The sequence below is a fragment of the Rhinopithecus roxellana genome, chromosome 1 (genome assembly GCF_007565055.1).
Source record: "Rhinopithecus roxellana isolate Shanxi Qingling chromosome 1, ASM756505v1, whole genome shotgun sequence".
NCBI classification, from domain to species: Eukaryota; Metazoa; Chordata; class Mammalia; order Primates; family Cercopithecidae; genus Rhinopithecus; species Rhinopithecus roxellana.
This window is the reverse complement of record NC_044549.1, coordinates 128325604-128338784: the sequence shown is the minus strand read 5'-3', so window position 1 is coordinate 128338784 and position 13181 is coordinate 128325604.

The window sequence follows — 13181 nt, the reverse complement described above, 5'->3', positions numbered from 1 at the left end:
TTCACTTAGCCTATTGACTCAAATGCTAATCTCTTCCAAAAACACCCTCACAGACACATCCAGAAATGTTTTATTAGCTATCGTGGCATCACTTGACCAAATCAGGTTGACACATAAAATCACATCACAGTTTCTAATATCATTCTCCAATATTAGGAACCAGGGTTCCTTGGGAAAATGGCTAATTGTAAGACTGAAGCAGGAAATATACAAGATGAGCCTGGATCATCTTAAAGTGCCAGAATCTCAATACTCAAAACAAACAAGCTCACAATGATGGGGGTGTGTCAAAGGGACACAGGAGCCAACTGAAAGAGCTCCAGATATTCAAAGCAGAAACAATTTGAGCCACAAGAAATAAAGTAGCATTGGATTATAACCCAAAATATAAAATAAACACTCATGAATCCATACTATCAGTAAATGACTGAATAAATAAATAAACGAGTAAAAGGAGACAAATCTCCTATGCAGAAGTAGTCCAAAGAATTAATGTAGACTCTCCACCTTCAAGGAGGTGGAGCATAACATCCCACCCCTTAAGTGTAGGTTGCATATGATGTTCTTACAAACAGTACAGTATAAAATGAAGGGGGACAGTGGTAAGGAAGTGTAACTTTACAGGAGAGAAAACTGACAACAAACAATATCTCAGCCAGCTGACAAGGTCAAGTTGAGCTCAGCCAGCTAATCAAGGATAAGTTATGTTGATAGTATGTATACCCTTATATAAAATGATGAAAATGACACATTACCTCTGTGGACTTCCTTCCCAATCTACTAAAAAAAAAAAAAATCAGAGAAATCTCAAAGAGAGATATTCTACAAAACACTTGGACAGTACTCCTGTACTCCTCAAAATTGTCAAGGTCATCAAAAACAAGACAAATCTGAGAAACTGTCTCAGCAAAGAGGAGACAAAGGAGACATGATGATTAAATGTTATGTGACATTTTGGATGGGGGCCTGGGACAGAATAACAACATTTGGTAAAAACTAAGAAAATCTGAATAATATATGGCCTTTATTTAATAATAATATATCAATATTGATTCACAATACCATGATCGAGTGAATTTTATTCCAGGGTTGCAAGGATGGTTCAACATATGCACATCAATAAGTGTGATTTACCACATAAACAAAATTAAAAACTGAAACCATATGATCATCTCAATAGATGTAAAAAAAGCAATTGATAAAATTCAGCATCCCTTTGTAATAAAAACTCTCAACAAACTAGGTTTTGAAGGAGCATACCTGAAAATAATAAATCCATGCATGACAAAATCACAGTCAACATCATACTGAATGGGGAAAAGCTGAAAGCATCATGCTTAAGAACTGGAACAAGACAAGGATACCCACTTTCACCACTTTTTTTCAACATAGTACTGGAAGTCCTAGCTAGAGCAATCAGACAGGAGAAAGAAACAAAAGGCATTCAAATTGGAAAAGGGGAAGTCAAATCATCTCTGCTGATAATATAATCTTATACCTAGGAAACCCTAAAATCTCCATCAAAAGACTCCTAGTTTTGAGAAATGAATACAGTAAAGTTTCAGGGTACAAAATCAACGTGCAAAAATCAGTAGCAATTCTCTCTCTTTTTTTTTTTTTTTTTTTTTTTTGAGACAGAGTTTCACTCTTGTTGCCCAGGCTGGAGTGCAATGGCACGATCTTGGCTCACTGCAACCTCCACCTCCCAGGTTCAAGCGATTCTCCTGCCTTAGCCTCCCGAGTAGCTGGGATTACAGGCATGCGCCACCATGCCCAGCTAATTTTGTATTTTTAGTAGAGACGGGGTTTCTCCATGTTGGTTAGGCTGCTCTCAAACTCCCAACCTCAGGTGGTCCGCCTGCCTTGGCCTCCCAAAGGCTGGGATTACAGGCGTGAGTAACCGCGCCCGGCAAAAATCAGTAGCATTTCTATACACCAACAACAGTCAAGTTGAGGACAAAATCAAGAGGCAAATCTCATTTAGAATAGCTACAAAAAAAATTAGATACCTAAGAATATTTTTAACCAAGATAAAAGATCTCTGCAAGGAAAACTACAAACCACTGATGAAAAAAATTGCAGATGACAGAAACAAACAAATGGAAAAACATCCTATGCTTATGGATTGGAGGAAAAAAATATTGTTAAAATGACCATTCTTCCCAAAGTAAGCTATAGATTCAATGCAATTCCTATGAAAATACCAAAATCACATTTTACAGAGTTAGAAAAACTATCCTAAAGTTTATATGGAACCAAAAAAGAACCTGACTAGCCAAAGCCATCCAAAGCAAAAAGGACAAAATTAGAGGCATTTGTACTTTAAATTGTACAACATGGCTATAGTAACCAAAATAACCTAGTGCTGGTATAAAAATAGACACAATCAATCAATGGAACAGAAAAGTGATGCAGAAAGAAAGCCACATACCTACTGATCTTCAACAAAGTTGACAGAAATATACACTGAGGAAAGGACACCCTATTCAATAAATGGTGCTGGGAAAATTGAATTGCCATATGCAGAACAACGAAATGAGATGCCTTTCTCTCACCATACACAAAAATTAACTCAAGATGCATTGATACTGGAACTATAAAAATACTGGAAGAAAATCTAGGAAAAATTCTTCTGAACACTGGCCTATCCAAAGAATTCATTACTAAGACCTCAAAAGCAAATGCAGTAAAAACAAAAAAAAGACAAAGTGACTTAAACTAAAAATCTTCTGCACAGCAAAATAAATAAATAAAAATAATCAATAGTGTGAACAGATAATCTGCAGAATGCAGAAAAAAATTTGCAAACTCTGCACTTGTTAAAGGACTAATATCCAGAATCTACAAGGAACTCAAACAACTCACCAACAACAACAAAAGCAACAACAAACAGCCCCACTAAAAAGTGGGCAAATGACATGAACAGACATTTTTCAAAAGAATACATACAAATGTTCAACAAGCATATGAAAAAAATCTCAGCGTCATTAATCATCAGAGAAACGCAAATTACCACCACAATGAGATACCATCCCACATCAGTAAGAACGACTATTACTGAAAAGTCAAAAAGTAACAGATGTTGGTGGGGATGCAGAGAAAAGGCAATGCTTACACACCATTGGTGGCAATGTAAAGTAGTACAACCTCTGTGGAAAACAGTACGGAGATTTCTCAAAGAAATAAAAATTGAACTACCATTAAATCCAGCAATCCCACTACTCAGTATCTACCTGAAGGAAAAGAAATCAGTTTATTAAAGAGATACCTGCACTAGTATGTTTATTTCACCCTTATTCACCATAGCAAAGATATGGAATCAACTTAAGTGTACATTAACAGATGACTGGATAAAGAAAATATGATATATATATGTGTGTGTGTGTATATACATATAATGAAATATATATAATTTCATTGTGTGTATATACATATAATGAAATATATATAATTTCATTGTGTGTATATATATACACACATATAATGAAATATATATAATATACATATATACAATGAAATTATATACATTTCATTATATGTATACACACACACATATATACATACACCCACACACACACACACAATGAAATACTACTCAGCCATAAAAACAACAATGAAATCATGTCTTTTGCAACAACATGAATGGATAGAACTGGAGGCCATTATCTTAAGTAAAGAAATAAAAACAATCAACAAGGTGAACAGATAATCTGCAGAATGGAGAAGATATTTGCAAACTCTGCATCTGTCAAAGGACTAATATCCAGAATCTACAAGTATAATAATCCCATTAAAAAGTGGACAAAGGACATGAACAGATATTTTTCAAAAGAACAAATACAAATGTCTTCTTTGCTTCTTTACTTGTAATTTTTGCTTAAATAACTCAGAAGCAAAAGGTCAAATACTGCATATTCTCATGTATAAGTGGTAGCTAAATAATGTGTACACATGGACATAGACAGTGAAATAATATACCCTGGAGACCCAGAAAGGTAGCAGAGTAGGAGGAGGGTGAAGAATGAGAAATTACTTCATGGGTACAATATACACTATTTGGGTAATGGCTACACTAAAAGCCTAGACTTCACCACTACACAATATATATAATTTTTAAAGTTTGTTTTTATAAATTCAGGGGGTACAAGTGCAGTAACAAGTAACAAAACTGCACTTGTACCCCCTAAATCTATAAAAACAAGCTTTAGGCCAGGCACGGTGGCTCATGACTGTAATCCCAGCACTTTGGGAGGCCGAGGTAGGCGGATCACCTGAGGTCAGGAGTTTGAGACCAGCCTGTCCAACATGGCAAAACCCCATCTCTACTAAAAATACAAAAATTAGCCAGGCGTGGTGCAAGCACCTATAATCGCAGCTACTTGGGAGGCTGAGGCGGGAGAATCGCTTGAACCTGGAAGTTGGTGGTTGCAGTGAGCCGAGATTGTGCCACTGCACTCCAGCCTGGGCAACAAGAGTGAAACTCCATCTCAAGAAAAAAAAAAAAAAAAAAGACTTTAAAAATAAAAGAATGTGTTTCTTTTTCCATTGGTACCTATTGGGAGAAGGTGAGAAACCCAGCAATAACAAGCAACTGTAATACTGTTTTTGTAGTTTTTCTGTAAATCTAAAACTGTTCTCAAATTACATTTTTTTGTTTGTTTTTTTTAGAAAACATGCTGTATTCTGCTTCCAGCATCACTGATTAATCAAATGATGTGGAAAGACCCAGGTAGTTCTCTAGGTATTAGCTTCCCCCCTTCTATAAAATGATATTCTAGGTTCAGCCTTGGTTAATTAAGTCCGTAAGGGGGTGGAAAAAAAAAAAAAAAAGAAAAGTTGCTGTGTATAAAACAGTGCTGCAGATTCCTTTTCTCTCTGGTATTCTGGATCCTTGCTATTCAAAATATGTTCTATGGACCAGCAGCATCCACAGTGGGAGCTTGTTAGAGAGGTAGAATCTCAGGACCTGCTGCAGGTCTGCTGCAGAATCTGCCTTTTAACAAGATCCCGGGTAAATAGTGGAAGCAATCTTCTAGATGGCAGTAAGGATGTGGGCTCCATGCAAATGGGTCCATTTGGGATCCCATTCAAAGCTGTATACCCCCATTTAACTTCCCTGGCTGCTGCCATCCAGCTTACAAACTTCTTTTACCCAACACCTCATGTACAAAATCCAAATAAGGGCCTTCATTTTTAGGTGAACTACTGTATACCACAGTTTTTGTAGCAGGAGAAATCATGTAGCTGTAACTGAATTTATTCATCACCCCCACTAACCCAAGAAACACATGGTGTGACTGTAAGCACCCAACATGTTCACCGTGCCCACAGCCTAGAAAGAAGCCAATTTATCAAGGCAGGGGAATTGCAAAGGAGAAAGAGTAATTCATGCAGGACCAGCTACGTGGGAGACCAGAGTTTTATTATTACTCAAATCAGTCTCCCCAAGCATTAGTGGATCAGAGTTTCTAAGGACAACTTGGTGGATGGGGGGAAGCCAGTGAGCTGGGAGTACTGATTGGTCAGGTTAGAGAAGAAATCATAGGGAGTCAGAGTTATCTTTTTGAATTGAGTCAGTTTCTGGGTCAGGGCCACAAGATCAGATGAGTCATTTTACCGATCTGGGTGGTGCAGGGTCTGCAAAATATCTCAAGCACTGATCTTAGCTTTTAAAATAAGTGATTTTATCCCCAGGAGCAATTTGAGAAGGATCAGAACGTTGTCACTTCCACCTTCATGATTCCTAAACCATAATTTCTAATCTTGTGGCTAATATATTAGGCCTAGAAAGGTAATCTAGTCTTCAGGCAAGAAGGAGGCTTGTTTTGGAGAAAGGCTGTTACTGTCTTTGTTTCAAATTATAAACTATTTTCCTCCCATAGTTCAGCCTACTCCCAGGAATGAACAAGGACAGCTTGGAGGTTAGAAGCAAGTTGGAGTTGGTTAGGTGAGATCTCTTCCACTGTCTCAATTATAATTTTGCAATGGCAGTTTCATGACCAAATTTACAATATACGGACCAAAATGCCTTTATGAGAACTCCAGAAACGGTCCTCTAAGCTTTAAGACTATTGTTTATTGACACCCAAAGGTCATCATAAAAGGTATCTTGCTACAGCTGTTGCCACTTCACTGAAGCCTGCCGAGGCCTTGCCCAGGAACTTTCTTCTTAGCCCTGCAAGAGTATCAGGTCTGCTTCTATAAACTCATGCCATCAGCTGGCCTCTCCTGAATCACTCAAGCTACACACTCCTTCCTGCTTTTACTTACTTGAAAAGCTGGCCTCCCATCAAAACTCAGGGTCTCCTTATGTGTTACTACTGTATAAATACAGAACCGACTTACCCTTTTCCAAGGGAGTCAAGCTTAAAAGTGTCCCAAGCCCACCAACCAATCTCAGACTATTACATTACATACACCAAAGACATAAGCTCTCATTAAGCACGTCATGGAATGCTGAACACACCAAGGGCAGGTTCAACCATGTATCCTGTCTGCTATTTTGAAATGTTTTGTGTGTTCCTTAGATATTATCAAATGCTCTAGGAAGAAAAAGGAAAGGGTTTCTACAATCAAATAGGATTGTGAAACTACTTGCTCTCTTGGAGATTCACAGTGCTTATTAGCATGTTAAAGATTCTGGGTCTTTTTTCAAAATGGAAATCGATTTAACCTTGTTTAAACCAGCATTTCCCAAATTTACTTGGTCATCTAACTTTCTTTGGTTAAAATATCTCAAAAAACTAGTTCAGGGATAAGTGGCTTAAAAGAAAGTAAAGTATAGTATTGTTTTAAAATCTCAAATTAAATAAAATCTTGCCATAAAAGTAGTTGTTTCAGAGACAAATGGCAGAATAGAAAGTCCCAGCCCTTATTCCCCAGAGAAAATACAACTTAACAATATGCAGACCAAAATGCTTTTATGAGAACTCCAGAAACCAATGAAGACATGCAGCAGCCCCAAGGGATTGAAAGGTCTAGAATAGCTCTATTGCTATAGATAATAAGAGCCTGTTTCACTTTATTCCTAATTTCCCCTCCCCCAAGCCAACACAACTCAGCTTGTCTCACAGCTTCTCAGGGGTGGTAAGAAGAGTAGAATGTGTATCCAATATTCTAATATTTTCAGAGAGCTTCCTGAAGGACAGGTTTCAGTCTTGACTAACTGGGAGCACTAACAGAACTGACATAGTTTGCATGCCTGGGAGCCACTGAAGCAAGGAAAAGATGAGGCAGCTTGCTGCAGCACCAAAGAACCTACAGGACCACATAGAGAAGTTGAGACATCTCAATACAATCAGAAGAAGGCACCAAACTCATGGCTTCCCCCTAGGGAGGTAGTGAGAAGAGTAAGCATATGTCTGGCATTCCAACTTTGCAGAGAGCTCCCTAAAAGATTAGTGTCTATCTCACCTGATTCTATGTGCATACAGGGAGCTGTCATACTTTAGATGCTTGGGAACCTGAGAACAAAGGAGAAGAGAGTGGCTCATTGCTGAAACAGAGAACCTGCAGTACCAGAGACAGACACTAGAAAAAGTAAGAAATTACAAGCTCCTGAAAAACAAACTAGCAAACCTCTCTAATTGGCAAACTATTTGCACAAGCCCAGAAATGTTGCATCCCCCCAAAAAGGTTTCAGAGGCCCCCCAGAATCTATAGCCAGGCTGACTGGTGAGTTCTTCCCTCAATAAAGTCAGTCCATAAAGACTGGGAAGTGTCACTGTTTTTTCAAATGCATAAAAGTCAGCTCCCATGTCCCCCCACCCCAAAAATCACAAGGCATACAAAGAAACAGGGAAACATAGCCAAATCAAGAAACAAAATAAATTTTCAGGAACCAACCCAAAGGAAATAGAGATCTATTGATTACTTGACAAGTAATGCAAAATAACTGTCTTAAAGAGGTTCAATTATTTATGACAGAACAGATAAACAACAAAACAAAATCAGAAAAATAATTCATAACCAAAATGAAAATATCAACAAAGAAGTAGAAACTATACAAAACAACCAAGCAAAAATTATAGAGCTGAAAAATATAATAACTGAATTGAAAAATATACTAGTGGCATACAACAACAGACTTGATCAAGAAGGAAGAAAGAATTAGCAAATGTGAGAATAGACCATAAAAAATTATTGAGTCACAGAAGAAGAAAGAATAAAGAAAAATGAAAACTCCTAAGAACTTATGGGACACCATCAAGCAGAATACCATCTACATTATGGGAATTCAAGAAGAAGAGAAATCAAGCCTGTAATCCCAGCACTTTGGGAGGCCGAGACGGGCGGATCACGAGGTCAGGAGATCGAGACCATCCTGGCTAACACTGTAAAACCCCGTCTCTACTAAAAAAATACAAAAAACTAGCCGGGCGAGGTGGCGGGCGCCTGTAGTCCCAGCTACTCGGAGGCTGAGCCAGGAGAATGGCGGTAAACCCGGGAGGCGGAGCTTGCAGTGAGCTGAGATCCGGCCACTGCACTCCAGCCCGGGCGACAGAGCGAGACTCCGTCTCAAGAAGAAGAGAAAGAGAAAAGAACAGAGAGTTTATTCAAAGAAATAGCTGCTGAAAATCTTCAAAATCTAAGGTAGGAAATGGACATCCAAACATAAAGAACCAGGATAATGACTAACATGAACCCAAAGAGGTCCACACACGGATGCATTATAATCACATTGTCAAAAGTCAAAGATAAAGAGAGATTCTTGAAAGCAGCAAGAGAAAAGTGACTCATGATGTGCAATGAAAATTCCTTAGGATTATCAATGGATTTCTCAACAGACACCTCACAGAAAAGAAGGGAGTGAGATAATATATTCAAAGAGCTGAAAGAAAAAAAAAATGCTAGTAAATACTATATCCAGCAAAACTGTCCATTGGAAATGATGACTAAAGATTTTTCCAGATAAATAAAATGTGAGGAAGTTTATTATCCTAGATCTGCCTTACAAGAAATGCCATAGGAAGTCCTACTAGTTTAAATATAAGATTTCTATAGTAGTCCCCCCTTATCTGTGGGGAATACATTTCAAGATGCCCAGGGGGTGCCTGAAACCATGGATAGTAACAAATCTTCCTGCTGCCGATTGAACACATTTCTGTTCATGTCCTCTACCTACAAATTTAATGCCTTTTGCATCTTAATTAAGTACTTCTCATGCACTGTGGCCATGATTTTGGCAATTTAAGGTGCTACAGCAAAACTAGCATGGATCTGATTTTCCTTCTTCACAATTTCATGAATAGAAGTTTTGTTCTTACTATAGATCTTAGCAACCTCAATGTACAATTTTTTTCCTATTAAGTTGAGAACTTTCACCTTTTCACTTAAAGAAAGCATTTTACAGCTTTTTTGGCAAATCTGAATTGCCAGCATAACTACCCTTGTGCTTCAGGCGATTATTAAGTAAAATAAGAATTACTTGAACATAAGCACTGCATATATGGCAGTCATTATCACAACTGAGACAGCTTCTAAGTGACTAAGCAGCAGGGAGCATGTACAGTGTAGATATGCTGAAAAAAGGAATGATTCACACCCCAAGCAGGACTGAACAAGATGACACAATATTTCATCATGCTACTCAAAACAGAGTGAAATTTAAAACTTATGAATTGTTGATTTCTAAAATATTCCATTTAATATTTTGGGGCTGTGGTTGACTGCAAGTAACTAAAACTGTAGAGAGTGAAACTGTGGGTAATTGGGGACTACTATAGAGAGAAACATGAAGGTATATTAAAACATAAAGCTTGCTGGTAAAGATAAATACATAAAAAATACAGAATACTATAATACTTTATTAGTGGTTATATTAGTTCACTCTCACACTGCTATAAAGAAATACCTAAGACTGGCTAAGTTATAAAGAAAACACATTTAGTTGGCTCACAGTTCCACAGGCTCTACAGGAAGCATGGTTAGAGAGACCTCAGGAGACTCCATCATGGTGGAAGGCTGAGGGGAAGCAGGCAAATCTTACATGACCAGCACGAGAGGAAGAGAGAGATGAGGGAGGTGCCACATACTTTTAAACAACCAAACTTTATGAGCACTCACTCACTACTATGAGAGCAACATTGAGGGGAAACCAACCCCCAGATCCAATCACCTCCCACAATGCCCCACCTCCCACATTGGGGATTACAATTTGACATGAGATTTAGGTGGGGACACAGACCAAACCTATATCTTTCTGCCCCTGACTTCTCTAAAATCTCATGTTTGACTCACATTTGAAAATATAATCATGTCTTCCCAACAGTTCCCCAATGAGTTAACTCATTCCAGCATTAACTCAAAAGTCCAAAGTCTTATCTGAGACAAAACTAGTCTCTTCGTGTAAAATCAAAAACAAGTTAGTTATTTCCAAGATACAATTAGGGTATAGGCAGTGGGTAAATACTCCCTTTCCAAAAGGAAGAAATTGGAAAAAAGAAGGTCATTACACGTCCCATGCAAGTCCAAAACAAAGCAGGGCAGTGATTAAATCTTAAAGCTCCAAAATAACCTCCTTTGACTCCATGTCTTACATCTAGAGCACACTGATGCAAAGGGTGGGTTCCCAAGGCCTTGGACAGTCCCTGTGGCTCTGCAGGGTACAGCCCCCACGGCTGCTTTCATGGGCTGCTGTTGAGTTCCTGCAGCTTTTCCAGGTACCTGGTGCAAGCTGTCAATGAATCTACCATTCTGGGGCCCAGAGAATGGTGGCCCTCTTCTCAGATTCACCAGGCAGTGCCCCCATGGGGACTGGGGCCCAGAGAATGGTGGCCCTCTTCTCAGATTCACCAGGCAGTGCCCCCATGGGGACTCTGTGTAGGAGCTCCTACCCCACATTTTCCCTCTGCACTTCCCTAGTAGAGATTCCAAACGAGGGCTCCACTCCTACAGGAGGCTTCTAACTGAACATCCAGGCTTTTCCACGCGTCTTCTGAAATCTAGGCAGAGGCTCCCAAGCCTCAACTCTTGGACTCTGCACAACCACAGGCTTAAAACCACATGAAAGTTGCCAATGTTTATGTCATTCACCTTCTGAAGTGGCAGCCCAAGTACTTGGGCCACCTTGCACCGCAGCTGGAGCTGGAGCTGGAGCAGCCGAGATGCAAGGAGCAATGTCCCAAGGCTGCTCAGGGCAGCAGGGCAGTGCCCTGACTCACAGAATCATTCTCCCCTCATAGGTCCCCGGGCCTGTGATGGCAGGGGTTGCCGTGAAGTTCTCTGAAATGCCTCCAGGGCCCTTTTCCCATTATCTTGGCTATTAGTACTTCCCTTCCTTTTACTTATGCGAATTTCTACAGCCTGCTTCAATTCCACCTCTGAAAATGGTTTTTTTTTTTTCTACCACATGGCCAGGTTACAAGTTTTCCAAACTTTTACTCTCTGCATCCCTTTTAAATATATATTGCAGTTTCAGGTCATTTCTTTGTTCATGCATATAAGAATAGGCTTTTAGAAGCAGCCAGGCTACCATTTGAACACTTTGCTGCTTAAAAATTTCTTCTGCCAAATACCCTAAATCAGCTCTCTCAAGCTCAAAGTTCTGCAGATCCCTGGAGCAGGGGTACAATGCTGCCAGGTTCTTTGCTAATGCATAACAAAAGAGACCTTTACTCCAGTTCCCAATAAGTTCCTCATCTCCATCTGAGGCTTCATAAGCCTGGCCATCTCAGTTCATATCACCATCAGCATTTTGTTTGAAACCATTCAACAAGTTTCTAGGAAGTTCCAAACTTTCCCTCATCTTCCTGTCTTCTTCTGAGCCCTCCGAACTGTCTGACTTCTGCCTGTTACCCAGCTTCAAAGCTGCTTTCATATTTTCAGATATCTTTATAGCAATGCCCCTATCCTAGGTACCAATTTTCTGTGTTAGCTTGTTCTCACACTGCTATAAAGAAATACCTGAGACTGGGTAATTTATAAAGAAAAGATATTTAATTGGCTCATGGTACCACAGGCTCTACAGGAAGTGTGGCTGGGGAGACTTCAGGAAACTTACAATCATGCCAAAAGGGGAACTAGGCACATCTTACATGGCCAGATCAGGAGAAAAGAGAGAGGGGGGAGGTGCTGCACACTTTTAAACAACCAAATCTCATGAGCACTCACTCTCTGTCACGAGAACAGCACTAAGGGGGAACATGATCCAATCACCTCCCACTAGGCCCCACCTCTCACATAGAGACTACAACTTGACATGATATTTGGGTGGGGACACAGACCCAAACCATATCAGTGGTGTGTAAAGCACTTTTAATTCTGGTATAGAAGTTAAAAGACAATAACATTTTAAATTATGTTATAAAATTATGTTAATGGGTACACAATACATAAAGATGTAATTTATGACATTAACTACATAAAGTGAGGGTAGAGATGTGAAAGAGTAGTTTTTGTACACAATTGGAGTTGTTATCAGCGTAAAGTAAGAATGTTATAACTATAAAATGTTTCATGTAAAGCCCATGGTAACCACAGAGAAATGCCTATAGAAAATACACAAAATAAAATGAAAAAGAAATCAAAGCATGACAATCAAAAAATCAACAAAACACAAAGTATAGTATCAAGAGATGAAACGAGGAACAGAATAGCTACAAGACAGATAGAAACAATAGTAAGTTTTTCTTTCTCAATAGTTCCTTGAAATGTAAATTATTAAACTCCACAATCAAAAGACAGAATAACTGAATGAATTAAAGAAAAACAACAAGATTTGTCTATAAGCTGTCTACAAGAGACTTACCTTAAATGTATATATAGGCTGAAAGTGAAAAGTTGAAAAAAGATAGTCCATGCAAATAGAAACCACAAGAAAGGGTAATCATATTTACATCAGACAAAATAGAACTTAAGTCAAAAACTATCACAAGAGACAATGAAGAACACTATATTATTATTTTATTATATAAGAATTAAAGTCTTTCAACAGGAAGATAAAACAATTATAAATATATAGACAACAAATGTTACAACATGCAAATATATGAAGCAAAAGTTGATGAAAGTTGAAGGGAGAAATAGACAGCAACACAATAATAGTAGGAAATTTCAATATCCCACCACTTTTGACAATGAATCAAATAATCAGGTGGATAATCAATAAGGAAACACAAGACTTAAATAAAACTACAGATCAATTGGACCTAGCAGACATATATAGAACAGTCCATCCAGCA